The sequence below is a fragment of the Engystomops pustulosus genome, chromosome 9, assembly GCF_040894005.1.
Source record: "Engystomops pustulosus chromosome 9, aEngPut4.maternal, whole genome shotgun sequence".
Classification (NCBI taxonomy): domain Eukaryota; kingdom Metazoa; phylum Chordata; class Amphibia; order Anura; family Leptodactylidae; genus Engystomops; species Engystomops pustulosus.
In genome coordinates, this window is record NC_092419.1 from 67,620,670 (window position 1) to 67,637,732 (window position 17,063).

The window sequence follows — 17,063 nt, forward strand, 5'->3', positions numbered from 1 at the left end:
TTCAGGTTCAAAAAGGTCAACGGAACTTGGGATTCCCAGCCAGTCTCCCATGCTGGTACTTGCCAAGCCTTAAGCTGCTGCGATCTGATGAGAGCAGGCACATTCAGCTTAGAATGGCCGTTGACAGCAGCTGTTCAATTTGAACCTTCTTTTACTATCTCATAGAGAAACTAACACAATTTTCAGGTTCAAAAAGGTCAACAGAACTTGGGATTCCCAGCCAGTCTCCCATTCTGGTACTTGCCAAGCCTTAAGCTGCATTGCTGCTGCGATCTGACGAGAGCAGGCACATTCAGCTTAGAATGGCCGTTGACAGCAGCTGCCTAATTTCTACTTTCTTTTACTATCTCATAGAGAAACTAACACAATTTTCAGGTTCAAAAAGGTCAACAGAACTTGGGATTCCCAGCCAGTCTCCCATGCTGGTACTTGCCAAGCCTTAAGCTGCATTGCTGCTGCGATCTGACGAGAGCAGGCACATTCAGCTTACAATGGCCGTTGACAGCAGCTGTTCAATTTGAACTTTCTTTTACTATCTCATAGAGAAACTAACACAATTTTCAGGTTCAAAAAGGTCAACGGAACTTGGGATTCCCAGCCAGTCTCCCATGCTGGTACTTGCCAAGCCTGAAGCTGCATTGATGCTGCGATCTGACGAGAGCAGGCACATTCAGCTTAGAATGGCCGTTGACAGTAGCTGTTCAGTTTGAACCTTCTTTTACTATCTCATAGAGAAACTAACACAATTTTCAGGTTCAAAAAGGTCAACGGAACTTGGGATTCGCAGCCAGTCTCCCATGCTGGTACTTGCCAAGCCTTAAGCTGCATCGCTGCTGTGATCCGACAAGAGCACGCGCATTCAGCTTAGAATGGCCGTTGACAGCAGCTGTTCAATTTGAACCTTCTTTTACTATCTCATAGAGAAACTAACACAATTTTCAGGTTCAAAAAGGTCAACAGAACTTGGGATTCCCAGCCAGTCTCCCATGCTGGTACTTGCCAAGCCTTAAGCTGCAATGCTGCTGCGATCTGACGAGAGCAGGCACATTCAGCTTAGAATGGCCGTTGACAGCAGCTGTTCAATTTGAACCTTCTTTTACTATCTCATAGAGAAACTAACACAATTTTCAGGTTCAAAAAGGTCAACAGAACTTGGGATTCCCAGCCAGTCTCCCATGCTGGTACTTGCCAAACCTTAAGCTGCAATGCTGCTGCGATCTGACGAGAGCAGGCACATTCAGCTTAGAATGGCCGTTGACAGCAGCTGTTCAATTTGAACCTTCTTTTACTATCCCATAGAGAAACTAACACAATTTTCAGGTTCAAAAAGGTCAACGGAACTTGGGATTCCCAGCCAGTCTCCCATGCTGGTACTTGCCAAGCCTTAAGCTGCATTGCTGCTGCGATCTGACGAGAGCAGGCACATTCAGCTTAGAACGGCCGTTGACAGCAGCTGTTCAATTTGAACCTTCTTTTACTATCTCATAGAGAAACGAACACAATTTTCAGGTTCAAAAAGGTCAACGGAACTTGGGATTCCCAGCCAGTCTCCCATGCTGGTACTTGCCAAGCCTTAAGCTGCTGCGATCTGATGAGAGCAGGCACATTCAGCTTAGAATGGCCGTTGACAGCAGCTGTTCAATTTGAACCTTCTTTAACTATCTCATAGAGAAACTAACACAATTTTCAGGTTCAAAAAGGTCAACAGAACTTGGGATTCCCAGCCAGTCTCCCATGCTGGTACTTGCCAAGCATTAAGCTGCATGCTGCGATCTGACGAGAGCAGGCACATTCAGCTTAGAATGGCCGTTGACAGCAGCTGCCTAATTTCTACTTCCTTTTACTATCTCATAGAGAAACTAACACAATTTTCAGGTTCAAAAAGGTCAACGGAACTTGGGATTCCCAGCCAGTCTCCCATGCTGGTACTTGCCAAGCCTTAAGCTGCATTGCTGCTGCGATCTGACGAGAGCAGGCACATTCAGCTTAGAATGGCCGTTGACAGCAGCTGTTCAATTTGAACCTTCTTTTACTATCCCATAGAGAAACTAACACAATTTTCAGGTTCAAAAAGGTCAACGGAACTTGGGATTCCCAGCCAGTCTCCCATGCTGGTACTTGCCAAGCCTTAAGCTGCATTGCTGCTGCGATCTGACGAGAGCAGGCACATTCAGCTTAGAATGGCCGTTGACAGCAGCTGTTCAATTTGAACCTTCTTTTACTATCTCATAGAGAAACTAACACAATTTTCAGGTTCAAAAAGGTCAACGGAACTTGGGATTCCCAGCCAGTCTCCCATGCTGGTACTTGCCAAGCCTTAAGCTGCTGCGATCTGACGAGAGCAGGCACATTCAGCTTAGAATGGCCGTTGACAGCAGCTGTTCAATTTGAACCTTCTTTTACCATCTTTGACAGAGAAACTAACAATTTTCAGGTTCAAAAAGGTCAACGGAACTTGGGATTCCCAGCCAGTCTCCCATGCTTGTACTTGCCAAGCCTTAAGCTGCATTGTTGCTGCGATCTGACGAGAGCAGGCACATTCAGCTTAGAATGGCCGTTGACAGCAGCTGTTCAATTTGAACCTTCTTTTACTATCTCATAGAGAAACTAACACAATTTTCAGGTTCAAAAAGGTCAACAGAACTTGAGATTCCCAGCCAGTCTCCCATGCTGGTACTTGCCAAGCCTTAAGCTGCATTGCTGCTGCGATCTGACGAGAGCAGGCACATTCAGCTTAGAATGGCCGTTGACAGCAGCTGTTCAATTTGAACTTTCTTTTACTATCTCATAGAAAAACTAACACAATTTTCAGATTCAAAAAGGTCGACAGAACTTGGGATTTCCAGCCAGTCTCCCATGGTGGTACTTGCCAAGCCTTAAGCTGCATTGCTGCTGCGATCTGACGAGAGCAGGCACATTCAGCTTAGAATGGCCGTTGACAGCAGCTGTTCAATTTGAACCTTCTTTTACTATCCCATAGAGAAACTAACACAATTTTCAGGTTCAAAAAGGTCAACGGAACTTGGGATTCCCAGCCAGTCTCCCATGCTGGTACTTGCCAAGCCTTAAGCTGCATTGCTGCTGCGATCTGACGAGAGCAGGCACATTCAGCTTAGAATGGCCGTTGACAGCAGCTGTTCAATTTGAACCTTCTTTTACTATCTCATAGAGAAACTAACACAATTTTCAGGTTCAAAAAGGTCAACGGAACTTGGGATTCCCAGCCAGTCTCCCATGCTGGTACTTGCCAAGCCTTAAGCTGCTGCGATCTGACGAGAGCAGGCACATTCAGCTTAGAATGGCTGTTGACAGCAGCTGTTCAATTTGAACCTTCTTTTACTATCTCATAGAGAAACTAACACAATTTTCAGGTTCAAAAAGGTCAACGGAACTTGGGATTCCCAGCCAGTCTCCCATGCTGGTACTTGCCAAGCCTTAAGCTGCTGCGATCTGATGAGAGCAGGCACATTCAGCTTAGAATGGCCGTTGACAGCAGCTGTTCAATTTGAACCTTCTTTTACTATCTCATAGAGAAACTAACACAATTTTCAGGTTCAAAAAAGTCAACAGAACTTGGGATTCCCAGCCAGTCTCCCATTCTGGTACTTGCCAAGCCTTAAGCTGCATTGCTGCTGCGATCTGACGAGAGCAGGCACATTCAGCTTAGAATGGCCGTTGACAGCAGCTGTTCAATTTGAACCTTCTTTTACTATCTCATAGAGAAACTAACACAATTTTCAGGTTCAAAAAGGTCAACAGAACTTGGGATTCCCAGCCAGTCTCCCATGCTGGTACTTGCCAAGCCTTAAGCTGCATTGCTGCTGCGATCTGACGAGAGCAGGCACATTCAGCTTAGAATGGCCGTTGACAGCAGCTGTTCAATTTGAACCTTCTTTTACTATCTCATAGAGAAACTAACACAATTTTCAGGTTCAAAAAGGTCAACGGAACTTGGGATTCCCAGCCAGTCTCCCATGCTGGTACTTGCCAAGCCTTAAGCTGCATTGCTGCTGCGATCTGACGAGAGCAGGCACATTCAGCTTAGAATGGCCGTTGACAGCAGCTGTTCAGTTTGAACCTTCTTTTACTATCTCATAGAGAAACTAACACAATTTTCAGGTTCAAAAAGGTCAACGGAACTTGGGATTCCCAGCCAGTCTCCCATGCTGGTACTTGCCAAGCCTTAAGCTGCATTGCTGCTGCGATCTGACGAGAGCAGGCACATTCAGCTTAAAATGGCCGTTGACAGCAGCTGTTCAGTTTGAACCTTCTTTTACTATCTCATAGAGAAACTAACACAATTTTCAGGTTCAAAAAGGTCAACGGAACTTGGGATTCCCAGCCAGTCTCCCATGCTGGTACTTGCCAAGCCTTAAGCTACATTGCTGCTGCGATCTGACGAGAGCAGGCACATTCAGCTTAGAATGGCCGTTGACAGCAGCTGTTCAATTTGAACCTTCTTTTACCATCTTTGACAGAGAAACTAACAATTTTCAGGTTCAAAAAGGTCAACGGAACTTGGGATTCCCAGCCAGTCTCCCATGCTGGTACTTGCCAAGCCTTAAGCTGCATTGCTGCTGCGATCTGACGAGAGCAGGCACATTCAGCTTAGAATGGCCGTTGACAGCAGCTGTTCAATTTGAACCTTCTTTTACTATCTCATAGAGAAACTAACACAATTTTCAGGTTCAAAAAGGTCAACGGAACTTGGGATTCCCAGCCAGTCTCCCATGCTGGTACTTGCCAAGCCTTAAGCTACATTGCTGCTGCGATCTGATGAGAGCAGGCACATTCAGCTTAGAATGGCCGTTGACAGCAGCTGTTCAATTTGAACCTTCTTTTACCATCTTTGACAGAGAAACTAACAATTTTCAGGTTCAAAAAGGTCAACGGAACTTGGGATTCCCAGCCAGTCTCCCATGCTTGTACTTGCCAAGCCTTAAGCTGCATTGTTGCTGCGATCTGACGAGAGCAGGCACATTCAGCTTAGAATGGCCGTTGACAGCAGCTGTTCAATTTGAACCTTCTTTTACTATCTCATAGAGAAACTAACACAATTTTCAGGTTCAAAAAGGTCAACAGAACTTGGGATTCCCAGCCAGTCTCCCATGCTGGTACTTGCCAAGCCTTAAGCTGCATTGCTGCTGCGATCTGACGAGAGCAGGCACATTCAGCTTAGAATGGCCGTTGACAGCAGCTGTTCAGTTTGAACCTTCTTTTACTATCTCATAGAGAAACTAACACAATTTTCAGGTTCAAAAAGGTCAACGTAACTTGGGATTCCCAGCCAGTCTCCCATGCTGGTACTTGCCAAGCCTTAAGCTGCATTGCTGCTGCGATCGGACGAGAGCAGGCACATTCAGCTTAGAATGGCCGTTGACAGCAGCTGTTCAATTTGAACCTTCTTTTACTATCTCATAGAGAAACTAACACAATTTTCAGGTTCAAAAAGGTCAACGGAACTTGGGATTCCCAGCCAGTCTCCCATGCTGGTACTTGCCAAGCCTTAAGCTGCATTGCTGCTGCGATCTGACGAGAGCAGGCACATTCAGCTTAGAATGGCCGTTGACAGCAGCTGTTCAGTTTGAACCTTCTTTTACTATCTCATAGAGAAACTAACACAATTTTCAGGTTCAAAAAGGTCAACGGAACTTGGGATTCCCAGCCAGTCTCCCATGCTGGTACTTGCCAAGCCTTAAGCTGCATTGCTGCTGCGATCTGACGAGAGCAGGCACATTCAGCTTAGAATGGCCGTTGACAGCAGCTGTTCAGTTTGAACCTTCTTTTACTATCTCATAGAGAAACTAACACAATTTTCAGGTTCAAAAAGGTCAACGGAACTTGGGATTCCCAGCCAGTCTCCCATGCTGGTACTTGCCAAGCCTTAAGCTACATTGCTGCTGCGATCTGACGAGAGCAGGCACATTCAGCTTAGAATGGCCGTTGACAGCAGCTGTTCAATTTGAACCTTCTTTTACCATCTTTGACAGAGAAACTAACAATTTTCAGGTTCAAAAAGGTCAACGGAACTTAGGATTCCCAGCCAGTCTCCCATGCTGGTACTTGCCAAGCCTTAAGCTGCATTGCTGCTGCGATCTGACGAGAGCAGGCACATTCAGCTTAGAATGGCCGTTGACAGCAGCTGTTCAATTTGAACCTTCTTTTACTATCTCATAGAGAAACTAACACAATTTTCAGGTTCAAAAAGGTCAACGGAACTTGGGATTCCCAGCCAGTCTCCCATGCTGGTACTTGCCAAGCCTTAAGCTGCATTGCTGCTGCGATCTGACGAGAGCAGGCACATTCAGCTTAGAATGGCCGTTGACAGCAGCTGTTCAATTTGAACTTTCTTTTACTATCTCATAGAAAAACTAACACAATTTTCAGATTCAAAAAGGTCGACAGAACTTGGGATTTCCAGCCAGTCTCCCATGGTGGTACTTGCCAAGCCTTAAGCTGCATTGCTGCTGCGATCTGACGAGAGCAGGCACATTCAGCTTAGAATGGCCGTTGACAGCAGCTGTTCAATTTGAACCTTCTTTTACTATCTCATAGAGAAACTAACACAATTTTCAGGTTCAAAAAGGTCAACGGAACTTGGGATTCCCAGCCAGTCTCCCATGCTGGTACTTGCCAAGCCTTAAGCTGCTGCGATCTGACGAGAGCAGGCACATTCAGCTTAGAATGGCTGTTGACAGCAGCTGTTCAATTTGAACCTTCTTTTACTATCTCATAGAGAAACTAACACAATTTTCAGGTTCAAAAAGGTCAACGGAACTTGGGATTCCCAGCCAGTCTCCCATGCTGGTACTTGCCAAGCCTTAAGCTGCTGCGATCTGATGAGAGCAGGCACATTCAGCTTAGAATGGCCGTTGACAGCAGCTGTTCAATTTGAACCTTCTTTTACTATCTCATAGAGAAACTAACACAATTTTCAGGTTCAAAAAGGTCAACAGAACTTGGGATTCCCAGCCAGTCTCCCATTCTGGTACTTGCCAAGCCTTAAGCTGCATTGCTGCTGCGATCTGACGAGAGCAGGCACATTCAGCTTAGAATGGCCGTTGACAGCAGCTGCCTAATTTCTACTTTCTTTTACTATCTCATAGAGAAACTAACACAATTTTCAGGTTCAAAAAGGTCAACAGAACTTGGGATTCCCAGCCAGTCTCCCATGCTGGTACTTGCCAAGCCTTAAGCTGCATTGCTGCTGCGATCTGACGAGAGCAGGCACATTCAGCTTAGAATGGCCGTTGACAGCAGCTGTTCAATTTGAACTTTCTTTTACTATCTCATAGAGAAACTAACACAATTTTCAGGTTCAAAAAGGTCAACGGAACTTGGGATTCCCAGCCAGTCTCCCATGCTGGTACTTGCCAAGCCTGAAGCTGCATTGATGCTGCGATCTGACGAGAGCAGGCACATTCAGCTTAGAATGGCCGTTGACAGTAGCTGTTCAGTTTGAACCTTCTTTTACTATCTCATAGAGAAACTAACACAATTTTCAGGTTCAAAAAGGTCAACGGAACTTGGGATTCGCAGCCAGTCTCCCATGCTGGTACTTGCCAAGCCTTAAGCTGCATCGCTGCTGTGATCCGACAAGAGCACGCGCATTCAGCTTAGAATGGCCGTTGACAGCAGCTGTTCAATTTGAACCTTCTTTTACTATCTCATAGAGAAACTAACACAATTTTCAGGTTCAAAAAGGTCAACAGAACTTGGGATTCCCAGCCAGTCTCCCATGCTGGTACTTGCCAAGCCTTAAGCTGCAATGCTGCTGCGATCTGACGAGAGCAGGCACATTCAGCTTAGAATGGCCGTTGACAGCAGCTGTTCAATTTGAACCTTCTTTTACTATCTCATAGAGAAACTAACACAATTTTCAGGTTCAAAAAGGTCAACAGAACTTGGGATTCCCAGCCAGTCTCCCATGCTGGTACTTGCCAAACCTTAAGCTGCAATGCTGCTGCGATCTGACGAGAGCAGGCACATTCAGCTTAGAATGGCCGTTGACAGCAGCTGTTCAATTTGAACCTTCTTTTACTATCCCATAGAGAAACTAACACAATTTTCAGGTTCAAAAAGGTCAACGGAACTTGGGATTCCCAGCCAGTCTCCCATGCTGGTACTTGCCAAGCCTTAAGCTGCATTGCTGCTGCGATCTGACGAGAGCAGGCACATTCAGCTTAGAACGGCCGTTGACAGCAGCTGTTCAATTTGAACCTTCTTTTACTATCTCATAGAGAAACGAACACAATTTTCAGGTTCAAAAAGGTCAACGGAACTTGGGATTCCCAGCCAGTCTCCCATGCTGGTACTTGCCAAGCCTTAAGCTGCTGCGATCTGATGAGAGCAGGCACATTCAGCTTAGAATGGCCGTTGACAGCAGCTGTTCAATTTGAACCTTCTTTAACTATCTCATAGAGAAACTAACACAATTTTCAGGTTCAAAAAGGTCAACAGAACTTGGGATTCCCAGCCAGTCTCCCATGCTGGTACTTGCCAAGCATTAAGCTGCATGCTGCGATCTGACGAGAGCAGGCACATTCAGCTTAGAATGGCCGTTGACAGCAGCTGCCTAATTTCTACTTCCTTTTACTATCTCATAGAGAAACTAACACAATTTTCAGGTTCAAAAAGGTCAACGGAACTTGGGATTCCCAGCCAGTCTCCCGTGCTGGTACTTGCCAAGCCTTAAGCTGCATTGCTGCTGCGATCTGACGAGAGCAGGCACATTCAGCTTAGAATGGCCGTTGACAGCAGCTGTTCAATTTGAACCTTCTTTTACTATCTCATAGAGAAACTAACACAATTTTCAGGTTCAAAAAGGTCAACGGAACTTGGGATTCCCAGCCAGTCTCCCATGCTGGTACTTGCCAAGCCTTAAGCTGCATTGATGCTGCGATCTGACGAGAGCAGGCACATTCAGCTTAGAATGGCCGTTGACAGCAGCTGTTAAGTTTGAACCTTCTTTTACTATCTCATAGAGAAACTAACACAATTTTCAGGTTCAAAAAGGTCAACGGAACTTGGGATTCGCAGCCAGTCTCCCATGCTGGTACTTGCCAAGCCTTAAGCTGCATCGCTGCTGTGATCCGACAAGAGCACGCGCATTCAGCTTAGAATGGCCGTTGACAGCAGCTGTTCAATTTGAACCTTCTTTTACTATCTCATAGAGAAACTAACACAATTTTCAGGTTCAAAAAGGTCAACAGAACTTGGGATTCCCAGCCAGTCTCCCATGCTGGTACTTGCCAAGCCTTAAGCTGCAATGCTGCTGCGATCTGACGAGAGCAGGCACATTCAGCTTAGAATGGCCGTTGACAGCAGCTGTTCAATTTGAACCTTCTTTTACTATCTCATAGAGAAACTAACACAATTTTCAGGTTCAAAAAGGTCAACAGAACTTGGGATTCCCAGCCAGTCTCCCATGCTGGTACTTGCCAAGCCTTAAGCTGCAATGCTGCTGCGATCTGACGAGAGCAGGCACATTCAGCTTAGAATGGCCGTTGACAGCAGCTGTTCAATTTGAACCTTCTTTTACTATCCCATAGAGAAACTAACACAATTTTCAGGTTCAAAAAGGTCAACGGAACTTGGGATTCCCAGCCAGTCTCCCATGCTGGTACTTGCCAAGCCTTAAGCTGCATTGCTGCTGCGATCTGACGAGAGCAGGCACATTCAGCTTAGAATGGCCGTTGACAGCAGCTGTTCAATTTGAACCTTCTTTTACTATCTCATAGAGAAACTAACACAATTTTCAGGTTCAAAAAGGTCAACAGAACTTGGGATTCCCAGCCAGTCTCCCATGCTGGTACTTGCCAAGCATTAAGCTGCATGCTGCGATCTGACGAGAGCAGGCACATTCAGCTTAGAATGGCCGTTGACAGCAGCTGCCTAATTTCTACTTCCTTTTACTATCTCATAGAGAAACTAACACAATTTTCAGGTTCAAAAAGGTCAACGGAACTTGGGATTCCCAGCCAGTCTCCCATGCTGGTACTTGCCAAGCCTTAAGCTGCATTGATGCTGCGATCTGACGAGAGCAGGCACATTCAGCTTAGAATGGCCGTTGACAGCAGCTGTTCAGTTTGAACCTTCTTTTACTATCTCATAGAGAAACTAACACAATTTTCAGGTTCAAAAAGGTCAACGGAACTTGGGATTCGCAGCCAGTCTCCCATGCTGGTACTTGCCAAGCCTTAAGCTGCATCGCTGCTGTGATCCGACAAGAGCACGCGCATTCAGCTTAGAATGGCCGTTGACAGCAGCTGTTCAATTTGAACCTTCTTTTACTATCTCATAGAGAAACTAACACAATTTTCAGGTTCAAAAAGGTCAACAGAACTTGGGATTCCCAGCCAGTCTCCCATGCTGGTACTTGCCAAGCCTTAAGCTGCAATGCTGCTGCGATCTGACGAGAGCAGGCACATTCAGCTTAGAATGGCCGTTGACAGCAGCTGTTCAATTTGAACCTTCTTTTACTATCTCATAGAGAAACTAACACAATTTTCAGGTTCAAAAAGGTCAACAGAACTTGGGATTCCCAGCCAGTCTCCCATGCTGGTACTTGCCAAGCCTTAAGCTGCAATGCTGCTGCGATCTGACGAGAGCAGGCACATTCAGCTTAGAATGGCCGTTGACAGCAGCTGTTCAATTTGAACCTTCTTTTACTATCCCATAGAGAAACTAACACAATTTTCAGGTTCAAAAAGGTCAACGGAACTTGGGATTCCCAGCCAGTCTCCCATGCTGGTACTTGCCAAGCCTTAAGCTGCATTGCTGCTGCGATCTGACGAGAGCAGGCACATTCAGCTTAGAATGGCCGTTGACAGCAGCTGTTCAATTTGAACCTTCTTTTACTATCTCATAGAGAAACTAACACAATTTTCAGGTTCAAAAAGGTCAACGGAACTTGGGATTCCCAGCCAGTCTCCCATGCTGGTACTTGCCAAGCCTTAAGCTGCTGCGATCTGACGAGAGCAGGCACATTCAGCTTAGAATGGCCGTTGACAGCAGCTGTTCAATTTGAACCTTCTTTTACTATCTCATAGAGAAATTAACACAATTTTCAGGTTCAAAAAGGTCAACAGAACTTGGGATTCCCAGCCAGTCTCCCATGCTGGTACTTGCCAAGCCTTAAGCTGCATTGCTGCTGCGATCTGACGAGAGCAGGCACTTTCAGCTTAGAGAGGCTGTTGACAGCAGCTGTTCAATTTGAACCTTCTTTTACTATATTATAGAGAAACTAACACAATTTTCAGGTTCAAAAAGGTCAACGGAACTTGGGATTCCCAGCCAGTCTCCCATGCTGGTACTTGCCAAGCCTTAAGCTGCATTGCTGCTGCGATCTGACGAGAGCAGGCACATTCAGCTTAGAATGGCCGTTGACAGCAGCTGTTCAGTTTGAACCTTCTTTTACTATCTCATAGAGAAACTAACACAATTTTCAGGTTCAAAAAGGTCAACGGAACTTGGGATTCCCAGCCAGTCTCCCATGCTGGTACTTGCCAAGCCTTAAGCTGCATTGCTGCTGCGATCTGACGAGAGCAGGCACATTCAGCTTAGAATGGCCGTTGACAGCAGCTGCCTAATTTCTACTTTCTTTTACTATCTCATAGAGAAACTAACACAATTTTCAGGTTCAAAAAGGTCAACGGAACTTGGGATTCCCAGCCAGTCTCCCATGCTGGTACTTGCCAAGCCTTAAGCTGCATTGCTGCTGCGATCTGACGAGAGCAGGCACATTCAGCTTAGAATGGCCGTTGACAGCAGCTGTTCAATTTGAACCTTCTTTTACTATCTCATAGAGAAACTAACACAATTTTCAGGTTCAAAAAGGTCAACGGAACTTGTGATTCCCAGCCAGTCTCCCATGCTGGTACTTGCCAAGCCTTAAGCTGCATTGCTGCTGCGATCTGACGAGAGCAGGCACATTCAGCTTAGAATGGCCGTTGACAGCAGCTGTTCAGTTTGAACCTTCTTTTACTATCTCATAGAGAAACTAACACAATTTTCAGGTTCAAAAAGGTCAACGGAACTTGGGATTCCCAGCCAGTCTCCCATGCTGGTACTTGCCAAGCCTTAAGCTGCTGCGATCTGATGAGAGCAGGCACATTCAGCTTAGAATGGCCGTTGACAGCAGCTGTTCAATTTGAACCTTCTTTTACTATCTCATAGAGAAACTAACACAATTTTCAGGTTCAAAAAGGTCAACAGAACTTGGGATTCCCAGCCAGTCTCCCATGCTGGTACTTGCCAAGCCTTAAGCTTCATTGTTGCTGCGATCTGACGAGAGCAGGCACATTCAGCTTAGAATGGCCGTTGACAGCAGCTGTTCAGTTTGAACCTTCTTTTACTATCTCATAGAGAAACTAACACAATTTTCAGGTTCAAAAAGGTCAACAGAACTTGGGATTCCCAGCCAGTCTCCCATGCTGGTACTTGCCAAGCCTTAAGCTGCATTGCTGCTGCGATCTGACGAGAGCAGGCACATTCAGCTTAGAATGGCTGTTGACAGCAGCTGTTCAATTTGAACCTTCTTTTACTATCTCATAGAAAAACTAGCACAATTTTCAGGTTCAAAAAGGTCAACAGAACTTGGGATTCCCAGCCAGTCTCCCATGCTGGTACTTGCCAAGCCTTAAGCTGCATTGCTGCTGCGATCTGACGAGAGCAGGCACATTCAGCTTAGAATGGCCGTTGACAGCAGCTGTTCAATTTGAACCTTCTTTTACTATCTCATAGAGAAACTAACACAATTTTCAGGTTCAAAAAGGTCAACGGAACTTGGGATTCCCAGCCAGTCTCCCCTGCTGGTACTTGCCAAGCCTTAAGCTGCATTGCTGCTGCGATCTGACGAGAGCAGGCACATTCAGCTTAGAATGGCCGTTGACAGCAGCTGTTCAGTTTGAACCTTCTTTTACTATCTCATAGAGAAACTAACACAATTTTCAGGTTCAAAAAGGTCAACGGAACTTGGGATTCCCAGCCAGTCTCCCATGCTGGTACTTGCCAAGCCTTAAGCTACATTGCTGCTGCGATCTGACGAGAGCAGGCACATTCAGCTTAGAATGGCCGTTGACAGCAGCTGTTCAATTTGAACCTTCTTTTACCATCTTTGACAGAGAAACTAACAATTTTCAGGTTCAAAAAGGTCAACGGAACTTGGGATTCCCAGCCAGTCTCCCATGCTGGTACTTGCCAAGCCTTAAGCTGCATTGCTGCTGCGATCTGACGAGAGCAGGCACATTCAGCTTAGAATGGCCGTTGACAGCAGCTGTTCAATTTGAACCTTCTTTTACTATCTCATAGAGAAACTAACACAATTTTCAGGTTCAAAAAGGTCAACGGAACTTGGGATTCCCAGCCAGTCTCCCATGCTGGTACTTGCCAAGCCTTAAGCTACATTGCTGCTGCGATCTGATGAGAGCAGGCACATTCAGCTTAGAATGGCCGTTGACAGCAGCTGTTCAATTTGAACCTTCTTTTACTATCTCATAGAGAAACTAACACAATTTTCAGGTTCAAAAAGGTCAACGGAACTTGGGATTCCCAGCCAGTCTCCCATGCTGGTACTTGCCAAGCCTTAAGCTGCATTGCTGCTGCGATCTGACGAGAGCAGGCACATTCAGCTTAGAATGGCCGCTGCCAGCAGCTGTTCAATTTGAACCTTCTTTTACCATCTTTGACAGAGAAACTAACAATTTTCAGGTTCAAAAAGGTCAACGGAACTTGGGATTCCCAGCCAGTCTCCCATGCTTGTACTTGCCAAGCCTTAAGCTGCATTGTTGCTGCGATCTGACGAGAGCACGCACATTCAGCTTAGAATGGCCGTTGACAGCAGCTGTTCAATTTGAACCTTCTTTTACTATCTCATAGAGAAACTAACACAATTTTCAGGTTCAAAAAGGTCAACAGAACTTGGGATTCCCAGCCAGTCTCCCATGCTGGTACTTGCCAAGCCTTAAGCTGCATTGCTGCTGCGATCTGACGAGAGCAGGCACATTCAGCTTAGAATGGCCGTTGACAGCAGCTGTTCAATTTGAACTTTCTTTTACTATCTCATAGAAAAACTAACACAATTTTCAGGTTCAAAAAGGTCAACGGAACTTGGGATTCCCAGCCAGTCTCCCATGCTGGTACTTGCCAAGCCTTAAGCTGCATTGCTGCTGCCATCTGACGAGAGCAGGCACATTCAGCTTAGAACGGCCGTTGACAGCAGCTGTTCAATTTGAACCTTCTTTTACTATCTCATAGAGAAACGAACACAATTTTCAGGTTCAAAAAGGTCAACGGAACTTGGGATTCCCAGCCAGTCTCCCATGCTGGTACTTGCCAAGCCTTAAGCTGCTGCGATCTGATGAGAGCAGGCACATTCAGCTTAGAATGGCCGTTGACAGCAGCTGTTCAATTTGAACCTTCTTTAACTATCTCATAGAGAAACTAACACAATTTTCAGGTTCAAAAAGGTCAACAGAACTTGGGATTCCCAGCCAGTCTCCCATGCTGGTACTTGCCAAGCATTAAGCTGCATGCTGCGATCTGACGAGAGCAGGCACATTCAGCTTAGAATGGCCGTTGACAGCAGCTGCCTAATTTCTACTTCCTTTTACTATCTCATAGAGAAACTAACACAATTTGCAGGTTCAAAAAGGTCAACGGAACTTGGGATTCCCAGCCAGTCTCCCGTGCTGGTACTTGCCAAGCCTTAAGCTGCATTGCTGCTGCGATCTGACGAGAGCAGGCACATTCAGCTTAGAATGGCCGTTGACAGCAGCTGTTCAATTTGAACCTTCTTTTACTATCTCATAGAGAAACTAACACAATTTTCAGGTTCAAAAAGGTCAACGGAACTTGGGATTCCCAGCCAGTCTCCCATGCTGGTACTTGCCAAGCCTTAAGCTGCATTGATGCTGCGATCTGACGAGAGCAGGCACATTCAGCTTAGAATGGCCGTTGACAGCAGCTGTTCAGTTTGAACCTTCTTTTACTATCTCATAGAGAAACTAACACAATTTTCAGGTTCAAAAAGGTCAACGGAACTTGGGATTCGCAGCCAGTCTCCCATTCTGGTACTTGCCAAGCCTTAAGCTGCATCGCTGCTGTGATCCGACAAGAGCACGCGCATTCAGCTTAGAATGGCCGTTGACAGCAGCTGTTCAATTTGAACCTTCTTTTACTATCTCATAGAGAAACTAACACAATTTTCAGGTTCAAAAAGGTCAACAGAACTTGGGATTCCCAGCCAGTCTCCCATGCTGGTACTTGCCAAGCCTTAAGCTGCAATGCTGCTGCGATCTGACGAGAGCAGGCACATTCAGCTTAGAATGGCCGTTGACAGCAGCTGTTCAATTTGAACCTTCTTTTACTATCTAATAGAGAAACTAACACAATTTTCAGGTTCAAAAAGGTCAACAGAACTTGGGATTCCCAGCCAGTCTCCCATGCTGGTACTTGCCAAGCCTTAAGCTGCAATGCTGCTGCGATCTGACGAGAGCAGGCACATTCAGCTTAGAATGGCCGTTGACAGCAGCTGTTCAATTTGAACCTTCTTTTACTATCCCATAGAGAAACTAACACAATTTTCAGGTTCAAAAAGGTCAACGGAACTTGGGATTCCCAGCCAGTCTCCCATGCTGGTACTTGCCAAGCCTTAAGCTGCATTGCTGCTGCGATCTGACGAGAGCAGGCACATTCAGCTTAGAATGGCCGTTGACAGCAGCTGTTCAATTTGAACCTTCTTTTACTATCTCATAGAGAAACTAACACAATTTTCAGGTTCAAAAAGGTCAACAGAACTTGGGATTCCCAGCCAGTCTCCCATGCTGGTACTTGCCAAGCATTAAGCTGCATGCTGCGATCTGACGAGAGCAGGCACATTCAGCTTAGAATGGCCGTTGACAGCAGCTGCCTAATTTCTACTTCCTTTTACTATCTCATAGAGAAACTAACACAATTTTCAGGTTCAAAAAGGTCAACGGAACTTGGGATTCCCAGCCAGTCTCCCGTGCTGGTACTTGCCAAGCCTTAAGCTGCATTGCTGCTGCGATCTGACGAGAGCAGGCACATTCAGCTTAGAATGGCCGTTGACAGCAGCTGTTCAATTTGAACCTTCTTTTACTATCTCATAGAGAAACTAACACAATTTTCAGGTTCAAAAAGGTCAACGGAACTTGGGATTCCCAGCCAGTCTCCCATGCTGGTACTTGCCAAGCCTTAAGCTGCATTGATGCTGCGATCTGACGAGAGCAGGCACATTCAGCTTAGAATGGCCGTTGACAGCAGCTGTTCAGTTTGAACCTTCTTTTACTATCTCATAGAGAAACTAACACAATTTTCAGGTTCAAAAAGGTCAACGGAACTTGGAATTCGCAGCCAGTCTCCCATGCTGGTACTTGCCAAGCCTTAAGCTGCATCGCTGCTGTGATCCGACAAGAGCACGCGCATTCAGCTTAGAATGGCCGTTGACAGCAGCTGTTCAATTTGAACCTTCTTTTACTATCTCATAGAGAAACTAACACAATTTTCAGGTTCAAAAAGGTCAACAGAACTTGGGATTCCCAGCCAGTCTCCCATGCTGGTACTTGCCAAGCCTTAAGCTGCAATGCTGCTGCGATCTGACGAGAGCAGGCACATTCAGCTTAGAATGGCCGTTGACAGCAGCTGTTCAATTTGAACCTTCTTTTACTATCTCATAGAGAAACTAACACAATTTTCAGGTTCAAAAAGGTCAACAGAACTTGGGATTCCCAGCCAGTCTCCCATGCTGGTACTTGCCAAGCCTTAAGCTGCAATGCTGCTGCGATCTGACGAGAGCAGGCACATTCAGCTTAGAATGGCCGTTGACAGCAGCTGTTCAATTTGAACCTTCTTTTACTATCCCATAGAGAAACTAACACAATTTTCAGGTTCAAAAAGGTCAATGGAACTTGGGATTCCCAGCCAGTCTCCCATGCTGGTACTTGCCAAGCCTTAAGCTGCATTGCTGCTGCGATCTGACGAGAGCAGGCACATTCAGCTTAGAATGGCCGTTGACAGCAGCTGTTCAATTTGAACCTTCTTTT

At 45.8% G+C, this 17,063-nt stretch overlaps 38 pseudogenes; all 38 read right to left on the reverse strand.

Moving 5' to 3' along the window:
- Positions 1 to 195: 195 nt before the first annotated feature.
- Positions 196 to 314, reverse strand: LOC140084864 (5S ribosomal RNA; annotated as a pseudogene).
- Positions 315 to 384: 70 nt separating this feature from the next.
- Positions 385 to 503, reverse strand: LOC140093856 (5S ribosomal RNA; annotated as a pseudogene).
- Positions 504 to 573: 70 nt separating this feature from the next.
- On the reverse strand, positions 574 to 692 carry LOC140085938 (5S ribosomal RNA; annotated as a pseudogene).
- Positions 693 to 951: 259 nt separating this feature from the next.
- On the reverse strand, positions 952 to 1,070 carry LOC140093240 (5S ribosomal RNA; annotated as a pseudogene).
- A 70-nt stretch (positions 1,071 to 1,140) lies between these two features.
- LOC140098406 (5S ribosomal RNA) lies at positions 1,141 to 1,259 on the reverse strand (annotated as a pseudogene).
- A 70-nt stretch (positions 1,260 to 1,329) lies between these two features.
- On the reverse strand, positions 1,330 to 1,448 carry LOC140085436 (5S ribosomal RNA; annotated as a pseudogene).
- Positions 1,449 to 1,884: 436 nt separating this feature from the next.
- Positions 1,885 to 2,003, reverse strand: LOC140100163 (5S ribosomal RNA; annotated as a pseudogene).
- A 70-nt stretch (positions 2,004 to 2,073) lies between these two features.
- LOC140100164 (5S ribosomal RNA) lies at positions 2,074 to 2,192 on the reverse strand (annotated as a pseudogene).
- Positions 2,193 to 2,443: 251 nt separating this feature from the next.
- Positions 2,444 to 2,562, reverse strand: LOC140085264 (5S ribosomal RNA; annotated as a pseudogene).
- Positions 2,563 to 2,632: 70 nt separating this feature from the next.
- LOC140084671 (5S ribosomal RNA) lies at positions 2,633 to 2,751 on the reverse strand (annotated as a pseudogene).
- A 70-nt stretch (positions 2,752 to 2,821) lies between these two features.
- On the reverse strand, positions 2,822 to 2,940 carry LOC140098010 (5S ribosomal RNA; annotated as a pseudogene).
- Positions 2,941 to 3,010: 70 nt separating this feature from the next.
- On the reverse strand, positions 3,011 to 3,129 carry LOC140100166 (5S ribosomal RNA; annotated as a pseudogene).
- A 432-nt stretch (positions 3,130 to 3,561) lies between these two features.
- Positions 3,562 to 3,680, reverse strand: LOC140078359 (5S ribosomal RNA; annotated as a pseudogene).
- A 70-nt stretch (positions 3,681 to 3,750) lies between these two features.
- On the reverse strand, positions 3,751 to 3,869 carry LOC140080630 (5S ribosomal RNA; annotated as a pseudogene).
- A 70-nt stretch (positions 3,870 to 3,939) lies between these two features.
- LOC140100167 (5S ribosomal RNA) lies at positions 3,940 to 4,058 on the reverse strand (annotated as a pseudogene).
- Positions 4,059 to 4,128: 70 nt separating this feature from the next.
- LOC140085230 (5S ribosomal RNA) lies at positions 4,129 to 4,247 on the reverse strand (annotated as a pseudogene).
- Positions 4,248 to 4,317: 70 nt separating this feature from the next.
- On the reverse strand, positions 4,318 to 4,436 carry LOC140084976 (5S ribosomal RNA; annotated as a pseudogene).
- Positions 4,437 to 4,506: 70 nt separating this feature from the next.
- Positions 4,507 to 4,625, reverse strand: LOC140100168 (5S ribosomal RNA; annotated as a pseudogene).
- Positions 4,626 to 4,695: 70 nt separating this feature from the next.
- On the reverse strand, positions 4,696 to 4,814 carry LOC140082334 (5S ribosomal RNA; annotated as a pseudogene).
- A 70-nt stretch (positions 4,815 to 4,884) lies between these two features.
- Positions 4,885 to 5,003, reverse strand: LOC140085266 (5S ribosomal RNA; annotated as a pseudogene).
- A 70-nt stretch (positions 5,004 to 5,073) lies between these two features.
- LOC140080631 (5S ribosomal RNA) lies at positions 5,074 to 5,192 on the reverse strand (annotated as a pseudogene).
- A 70-nt stretch (positions 5,193 to 5,262) lies between these two features.
- LOC140087931 (5S ribosomal RNA) lies at positions 5,263 to 5,381 on the reverse strand (annotated as a pseudogene).
- Positions 5,382 to 5,451: 70 nt separating this feature from the next.
- Positions 5,452 to 5,570, reverse strand: LOC140100170 (5S ribosomal RNA; annotated as a pseudogene).
- A 70-nt stretch (positions 5,571 to 5,640) lies between these two features.
- On the reverse strand, positions 5,641 to 5,759 carry LOC140100171 (5S ribosomal RNA; annotated as a pseudogene).
- Positions 5,760 to 5,829: 70 nt separating this feature from the next.
- LOC140084977 (5S ribosomal RNA) lies at positions 5,830 to 5,948 on the reverse strand (annotated as a pseudogene).
- A 70-nt stretch (positions 5,949 to 6,018) lies between these two features.
- On the reverse strand, positions 6,019 to 6,137 carry LOC140085129 (5S ribosomal RNA; annotated as a pseudogene).
- A 70-nt stretch (positions 6,138 to 6,207) lies between these two features.
- Positions 6,208 to 6,326, reverse strand: LOC140100172 (5S ribosomal RNA; annotated as a pseudogene).
- Positions 6,327 to 6,396: 70 nt separating this feature from the next.
- On the reverse strand, positions 6,397 to 6,515 carry LOC140098011 (5S ribosomal RNA; annotated as a pseudogene).
- Positions 6,516 to 6,947: 432 nt separating this feature from the next.
- On the reverse strand, positions 6,948 to 7,066 carry LOC140084875 (5S ribosomal RNA; annotated as a pseudogene).
- Positions 7,067 to 7,136: 70 nt separating this feature from the next.
- LOC140080633 (5S ribosomal RNA) lies at positions 7,137 to 7,255 on the reverse strand (annotated as a pseudogene).
- A 70-nt stretch (positions 7,256 to 7,325) lies between these two features.
- Positions 7,326 to 7,444, reverse strand: LOC140085939 (5S ribosomal RNA; annotated as a pseudogene).
- Positions 7,445 to 7,703: 259 nt separating this feature from the next.
- On the reverse strand, positions 7,704 to 7,822 carry LOC140093241 (5S ribosomal RNA; annotated as a pseudogene).
- A 70-nt stretch (positions 7,823 to 7,892) lies between these two features.
- Positions 7,893 to 8,011, reverse strand: LOC140098407 (5S ribosomal RNA; annotated as a pseudogene).
- Positions 8,012 to 8,081: 70 nt separating this feature from the next.
- Positions 8,082 to 8,200, reverse strand: LOC140085437 (5S ribosomal RNA; annotated as a pseudogene).
- Positions 8,201 to 8,636: 436 nt separating this feature from the next.
- Positions 8,637 to 8,755, reverse strand: LOC140086044 (5S ribosomal RNA; annotated as a pseudogene).
- A 70-nt stretch (positions 8,756 to 8,825) lies between these two features.
- On the reverse strand, positions 8,826 to 8,944 carry LOC140084291 (5S ribosomal RNA; annotated as a pseudogene).
- Positions 8,945 to 9,203: 259 nt separating this feature from the next.
- LOC140093242 (5S ribosomal RNA) lies at positions 9,204 to 9,322 on the reverse strand (annotated as a pseudogene).
- Positions 9,323 to 9,392: 70 nt separating this feature from the next.
- Positions 9,393 to 9,511, reverse strand: LOC140093243 (5S ribosomal RNA; annotated as a pseudogene).
- Positions 9,512 to 17,063: the final 7,552 nt, after the last annotated feature.